Source organism: Lepus europaeus, chromosome 5 (genome assembly GCF_033115175.1).
Source record: "Lepus europaeus isolate LE1 chromosome 5, mLepTim1.pri, whole genome shotgun sequence".
NCBI lineage: Eukaryota > Metazoa > Chordata > Mammalia > Lagomorpha > Leporidae > Lepus > Lepus europaeus.
In genome coordinates this window covers 23032958-23040784 of record NC_084831.1, presented here as the reverse complement: position 1 = coordinate 23040784, position 7827 = coordinate 23032958, and positions in this window count along the sequence as shown.

Here is a 7827-nt window from a genome sequence, read left to right as displayed (position 1 = left end):
CTTCATCTCTTGCCTCCCCCAGCTCTGGGGAGGCTGAGCTGCCGGGGTCCTGCCTGGAAGTGAGGTCAATTGAGAAACCAGGGCAGTTTGGGCTGGGATCCGTCACCAGCCCTGAAAGAGACCAAGCAGAGCCTTGAATGCTGTGCCTAGGAGCGAGCACTTGTCCTGGGACAGGGTGATGCGTGGGAGGGTGCTGGACAGGGGGGCTGCAGGGCCAGGTCTGGGTTTCAGGAAGGAAGAGACCAAATGCTGGGGCCCAGAGAGGACTGGTGACATTGTCCGGTGGGCTAGCAGGAAAAGGGCTGGTGACATCGTCCCGTGGGCTAGCAGAAGAGGAAGGGGCTCGGGAGGGGCCTCATCCACCTTCTGGGTCAGCTGTGCTTGGGGACGGCTCATTTCCTCCTGGACTTCATCTGCTCTTTCTCGGATCCCCACGCAGTTATGGAGTGGCTGCCACTCACACACGGGGGAACCGAGGCCCAGACACATCAAGCTGCTTTCCCAAGGTCACACAGCAGTCGGGGACTGGACCAAGCACCATCCCTCCCCCCCCCCCCCCCTTATTCAAGTGGAGGTTGGAAGTTGGGAGGGCTGGGGCCCAGGCCGTGGGAGCTCTTGCTTGTGATGATCTGGACAAAGATGCCCCCTGAGGAATCCCCACCCGGAGGGGACCGGGAGCAAAGTTCACAGGGGGAGGGGGCGGTCCCCAGCCTGGCATCCTATCAAGAGGGTGCCAAAGGGCCACAGCCATGTGTGCTAAAGACGAGGAGACCCCGAGCTCGCTGGTGTGGCCACCCCATCTTCTCCCCCTGCGCTGCGCCCCTGGCTGGGCGCCAAGGCCCTGGCTGAGCTGTATGGTCGGATTGTGCCCTGTGGCTGGGCGATGGGAGGGGCGCAGGAAATAGCTGGGCCCGGGGAAGTCCGCGTGGCCGGCCAAGCCAAGCAGGCGCGTGATCGCCTGGGCAGCCCTGGCCGGGCCTGATCAATGCCCCGTTTGAGGCTCATACAGGGGTCCTTTGACAGGGCCGGGGCAGTTTGGACCCACTGAGAGGGCCCAAGCGGGGGGCTGCCAGGACAGGAGCAGGGCTGGGCAGGTGAGGGCGCCGGCACTGGCTGAGTCTCAGAGAGAAAGGGGCGTTGGAGGAATCACACCCAGGCGTGGGCGGGAGGAGCTGGGGCTTCTTGGGGACTGGGGTGGGAGCAGGAGTGGCCCCGGTAATTGTGGGGGCCCTTCCAGGGCAGCTCCTCTGCGGGCGTCTCGGCAGCTGTGAGCAGCAGGTGCTGCACCGGGATGACCCCCGTTCCCGAGGAGGCACCTGCCCAAGGCCACATCCGTCAGGACCAGAGCTGGGGTTTGGCTCCCGTTGGCCCGAGCTTGTTCCTCGACTCCGGTCTGGTGCACCGCACCCCTCCTCTCGGCAGCCCCCACCGCCCGGGGCCCTCGTTTCACGCCTATTCCTCTCCAAGGGGAGGCTGCGGGGGCCACAGGAAGTGTAGGGTGTTGCGGGCCTCTGGAGCTGCTCCCACAGCAGTGGGGGCTTGGCCCAGAAGGGACTTCAGTCAGAGGCTGCTGCCCGCACTGGTTCCAGGTGCAGCTCTTGCATGGGCTCGTGCGCCACCACTGATAGGGAGTTCCCTCCTTGCGAGGCTGGGGTGGCGGCAGCCGGCCGTAGCCAGTACCTCCTTTGCTGGGCTGAGCTCTGTACTCGGTGAAATGGGGCCTTGCCCTTCGGCTTTGAGGAGGCCTCCGCTGGGCACATCTCCTCCCTGTGTCCCCTTAGGAGGTGACAGTGGCTGCTTAGACCCCTGGCCTGCTCCCCATGGAGCATCCCCTCTGGCGCCCCCTGGCTCTCCCTGGCTCGCCCCTTCCCACACCCAAGTTCCTCAGCTCTCAGTGATGCTCCCTGGCTCTCCATTTGTTCATATGCTAGTTCCTTATTCCAGAATGTTCCTAGAGGCCCCCTCTGTGTTGGTCCTGGATCTGTGCACATCCAGATGAGCAAGGCTCCGTCTGTCTCTGTTCTCATGGATGTGGCGAGAGAAGGCGACAGCTAGATGCTGGGGCGGGGGGAGGGGAGACAGGTTGGGAGGGGAAAGTGGGTATGTCACAAGGGAATTTGGAAAACCCACCCAGCAAGGCTGCCTACAAGTCTGGAAGGGCACTTCGGAGATGCCCAAGAACAGGCAGCTGGGTCAGGCATGGGGAGAGGGGAAGGGGTGAGGCTGGGAGCGGGTCCCACGGGGTCCTCATCGGCAGGTTGGGCCGTTTGGCCCTGGGGGCACAGAGCGTGAGATTTCAGAACCTAGGTGAGGTTCGTACAGACAGGAAGTGGGGTATGACCACCACCGTGCCCGTAGGCTGGCTGACCCCGTCACCACCACGGGCAGTGAGCAAGCTAGGGAGGGAGGGCGGGGGCCACTGCAGGCCAGGCCCCGACAGAAGGTGATGGGGGAAGTGGCTCAGGTGCGCTCTGACGGGGGCACGGGCTCAGGCAGTGGCCGTGGGACTGGGTGGCTTCCAGGGCTGGGACACAGAAGGGGGAGAGAGAGGAAGGGCCGGGGTAGTGGCCAGCTGTGCAGAGCCATGAGGGATGGCCGTGGTGGCTCTATGCTGGGGACCCAGGACAGGGGGCGACAGGGTGTGCAGTGGGCTTGGTTGCGCTGTGTGTGAGCCACTTTGGTGGGGTGGGTAGAGTGGGGGTGCAGGGGCCACTGTGTGTGTTGATCTCTAAGGGAGGGATTGGGTGTGTGCGTGTCCTCTGTGGTCACGTGGCTGAGCCGTCAGGTGGGGATGGAGGTGTTCCCCCATCTGCAGGGTGCGCCGCCGTAGGTCTGGACCTGTGGGCTCCCTGGACCCTTGCCTGCTCTGCTCATGGGCAGGATTGTGGATAGGGCGCCCGGTGTAGCGGGTCAGGGAGCTCACTTGGCAGGTGCACAAAACTTGCCCTGCGATTGTGGGAGCTACTGCAGTGTCTTGGGTCCCTGCCTGGCTTTGGGGGACAGCAGAGACTCACGTCCCCCCAGCCATGTCTCCAAGGTGCAGTGAAACAGTTTCCAGGGTCAAAAACAGCAGTGCCCAGGTTGAAGGAAGCCAGGGGGAGGGGGCGCACCCTTGGGCTCCCTTTGGGTCTCTGAGAGGCTGCATAACCTCTGTGGTGGGAGGGAGAGGAGGGGCAGCTGCTCTGTCTCTGTGGCTGGGCCCAGGGCATCCAGATGGGCACTGGGCTCAGCAGGCAGCAGCTAGCACACGACTCCGACAGGTGCGCCCCTTGCAGGCAGCGTCCCGTGCTCCATGTGCTGGGCCCAGGGCATAGCCTGGACCAGGACCTGGGGACATGGCCCCTTGTCACAGGGGGCCGGCTCCACACAGCTCAGCTCTGGTCACTGACTGCCCAGAGCACCACACACGTGGTCACCCTTGACCTTGCCAGGGCTGCAGGGCTGGGATTTTATGTCAGCAGAGCTGAACTCCTGTGGGGGTGGGGCACTGGGTATAGCTCAGGTATTCTAGAGCCTCTTTGCCACCCCCAAGACGGGACAGTGGCGAGAGCACAGGAAATGGTGGGAAAATAAATACTGGTGCTGCTTCCCGCCCCCCACCCCGGCTGCACAGATGACGAGGGGCGTCTGGGGCAGGGCGTGGGAGGGAAGATCTATACCGCCCTGGGGCTGGGACACGCCCAGCACCCGTGCCCCTGTGGGATTCTCTCCCTCCCAGTGGCGTGCAGCCTGTGACTTGTCCCTGGGATGGGGGCCGTCTGGCAGGAGAGCTGCCTCCAGGGCGGGGGTCAGCCCCTCGGTCTGGACCTCGGCCCACGATGCCTTCACAGCGACCAGGCCCTTCCTGCGGAGATGCGAAGCAGGCGGGGGCCCCTGCTAACACGGAGCTGAGAGCCCAGCCATCGGGGAAGCTCTGCCCCACACCTGGAGGAACTGAGTCTGGCAACCACGTGTGAGCTTGGAGGGGGACCCCGAGCTCTGGAAATGGACTTGGGGCGGCCGACGTGTTGGTCTCAACTTTGTGAGACACTGGGCTGAGAACCCCCTGTTGTCCCTGCCAGGCTTCGGTCCTGCGGAAGCTGTGAGGTCCAAACTCCTCTCTACACATTGTGTGAAAGGGTGGGAGGGAGGGAGAGAAGGAGAGAGAGAGAGAGAGAGAGAGAGAGAGAGAGAGAGAGAGATCCATCTTCCGTCTGCCAGTTCACTCCCCAAATGCCTGCAACAGCCAGGGCAGGGCCAGGCTGAAGCCGGGAGCTTGGAACTCCATCTGGGTCTTCCACCTGAGTGGCAGGGAACCAAGTCGGGGAGCCACCCCCTGCTGCCTCCCAAGGTGCGCATTAGCAAGAAGCTGGGTTGGAAGCAGGGGACCTGGACTCTGATACAGGATGCTCGTGTCCCAGGTCACAACATAACCACTGCACCAGACACCTGCCCCCATTCCTGCTGTTTGAAACCACTAAGTTGGTGGCGATTTGTTGCAAGGCAACAGGAGAGGGACATACAGCCCCTTCCCAATTTGGCACAAGTGTTATTGTCCCTCCTTTCACTTCTTGAGTGGCCACAACAGCAGCCTGAGTATCTGAAGCCTTGGTGAGGGCGTCCCAGGGGTGTGGGCACTGAAGGGGGAAGTGGCAGCCCGGCCGCTGTTTGCTCATCATCATGTGCTCTGCTCGGGCCTCCGGACGCTCTGCTGTGAGGCTGAGGGGCAGAGAGCAGGGCTTTAGGCAGCCTGGAGGGAGGCGAGGTGCCCGGGAGAGCAGCCAAGAGAACCCCCTATTCTGCTGGCTGGAGGACTGGATTGAATTCAGAGCTGAATTTTTTTAAAGATTTATTTACTTGAAAGGTGGAGTTACAGAGAGTGAGCGAGAGAGCGAGCGAGAGAGAGAGAATCCATCTTCTATCCGCTGGTTCACTCTGCCAGTGGCTGCAATGGATGGATCTTGGCCAGGCTGAAGCCAGGAGCCTAGAACTCCACCCAGGTCGCCTACATAGGTGGCAGGGACCAAGGACTTTGTCCATCTTCCATTGCTTTCCCAGGCACATTAGCAGGGCGCTGGATCAGAAGTGGAACAGCCAGGACTCGAACTGGCACTCGTATGGGATGCTGGCATCGCACACGGTGGCTTACCCTACTGCACCACAGGGCCAGCAGAGCACAGCTCTTTAAGAGGGAAAGATGAGAATTGAAATGGCACCGGGAGCAGAGGCCAGAGTGGGAGGGGCTGAGATGCATGTGATATAAAGCATGGTTGTCGAAAATGGGGTGCTACATAGGGAGGGATTGCCTCAGTGGGGGCGGGACTGTGACCTCAGGTCACTGAACCCAGTACACGGGGCAAACTCGGCGCCGGTGGAGAGAGAGACGTTCCCGCGTGGTTGTCATCAGCTTTCCCGAGACGGGGGCGGGTGGAGGTTATTCCACATCTGGGCCGTTCAGTGAACACTCAGAACTCCTTGGAGGGCTTAGAACAGCCCTGGGGCTGGCCTGGAGCCTGGCAGTTGCAATTTTCCTTTGGAAGGACCTTAGCCAAGCTTCCCTGGTGTGGGCACAACACAGAAGTTAAAAAATAGACCGCCTTGCAAATACGTCTACATGGGGACTTGGCTCGGAGCTCTGCAGGCCCCAGCTGTCCCACCGGCCTGGGGCCCCCACTCCCACCCCAGGCCCCTTGCTCTTGACACCGACAGCTGAGAAAGCTGTGTTTGAGCCCCCCAAGCACTCCTGGCAGGTGAACCACCCGCACGACGCAAGATGAATTTTGGTGCCAATTGGATGAGAAAGTGTGGTTAGTTTCGAATGTGTGGGAATGCCTGTTGGGATAACCCAGCTGCCGTCTGTCTGGAGGACAAGGACTCAGGTGCGGCTGGTGTGTTTGGGGGTGACCCCGGAAATGCGGTGAGAAGGGAGGTCAGGGCAGGAAGGCACACAGGCAACGGGGCCCCTCTGTGGGCAACGGGCTCCCTCCTGCTCGGACCCTCTGAGGGCCCGTGAGCGGCACACGTTGGAGCCGGCCCCTGCTTTGGCTGAGCCTGCCCCGGGGACGCCACCTGTCCGGGCTGCTGTGCTCACATCAGTGCAGGTGAGCTGGAGCCGCAGTGGGCTGATGGCCCCCGGGGAGGGTCCACCTGGCCACATCTAAGCCCTCCCCTCAGGGTGTGAGTGGGGAGGCTCCCCCACAGGAAGTGCTTACTGCCTCCCCGAGGTCACCCAGCGAGGAAGAGCAAGGGAGACACACACACACACACACACACAATATTCCATCCCCTGGTCCACTCCCCAAATGGCCACAACAGCCGGGGCTGCCACAGGTTGAAGCTGGAGCTGGCAACTCACTCCAGGTCTTCTACATGGGCCATTCCTGCTGCCTCCCGGGGTACACATTAGCACCCCGATATGGGATGTGGGCATTCTATCCGGGGTCTTGACGTCGGCCCCAGAATCCCTACTCCTAGCAGCTCTCTGGTCTGCTTCACCTGTGAGAGCCCCGGGAGCCTGATTCAAGGCTCTGTGTCCCATCCCCCTGCCCCAAACACGTCAGCCCACCGAGTACAGAGCTCCAGCTGCAAGGACAGGGGCTAGAGCCGAGGGTGGAGTCTGCCCGAGGCTCTCACGGTGTCCCAGGCACGGAGTCGCTGATCCAGGGAGGAAGTCACGGCCCACGTGGGACCTGTGCACATGGAAGCCTGGGGAGGGGGTGGCTCATTCTTCAGAGGGCAGAGGGAGGTAGGGACACCGGGGGTGGGGGGACGGCCAGGGAGAGACAGGTGGACACTGGCCTGGAACAGGGGGTAGGAAACAGGTATGGAGAGCCTTGAATGCCCACAACGTCTGAGTTTCACCGAGCTGGAGGCGACTCGGGGCAGGCAGAGGCCTCCTCACTTGGGACGGCGACAGCGGCCACTGCCCTCTCTGAAGCGCCCCCACCCCCCATCCCCCCGGCTACAGCCAGCTGCGGTGTACCTTTTCCGGGCGGCTCCGGGAGACTTGGCTGCGTCTTAGCCAAAGGCTTGGGAATGGCGGGGATGGGCGGACGGAGGCCTCCCCCCCGACCCCTGGCTCCCCAGGGGCTGGACTGGGCAGGACACACAGACCCTGTGCTAAGCTCTGTGGCTTGAGGCTTGCTCGATGGAGGCACACCGACCTGGTCACGACCGGAAGCACTGACGTGGCATTCACAGCATGTATTTCGCACAACCTCCCTGTGAGCTTGGCCTTGGGCGTGCACCTCCCAGACATGAGCAGAAAAAAAGGAGAGACCCACTGAAGCCACCCAGCTGGTCTGGACCCAGCAGGGGACCACGCCCAGCTCTGCATCCTTCCGAGGTGTGCTCAAAGGCCAGCAGGCGGGCTGGCGGCCGGCGCCAGATGGTTTGGAGGTGACCTGTGGGTGAAAATGTTAAATTAGATTAGCTGTGGATTTGTCTGAATGAGGACTGGAATAAACACATAAACCAACAGCACTTCTTGCTTAGGAGGAGAAAGCTTGAAAAGGAATTTGGCTGGGAGAGCAAGATTGGTGTTAGGGGGTCCACGGCTCTGTGATGATGGTGAGGGAGGATGCTGGGGGCGCCCGGCGCTGCCCTTGGTGACCAGGCTTTCTCGTGAGAGAAACCACCTGACCTGGGAGCCCTGCCCACTGCACCACACTGCCCCGCGGCCGCTCAGCAGATGCCAGATGCGCTGTCTTGCACAAACACTAATGCCTTTAAGTTTCTGCGAGCCTCAGGTGTTTGCAGAATCAGGGCGAGGGCCGGCGGGGCCCCTCCTGGCCGCCTGCCTGACTTGTGAGTGACCCGACCAGGAGGCTCCTCTGTGCGTTTTTCCCC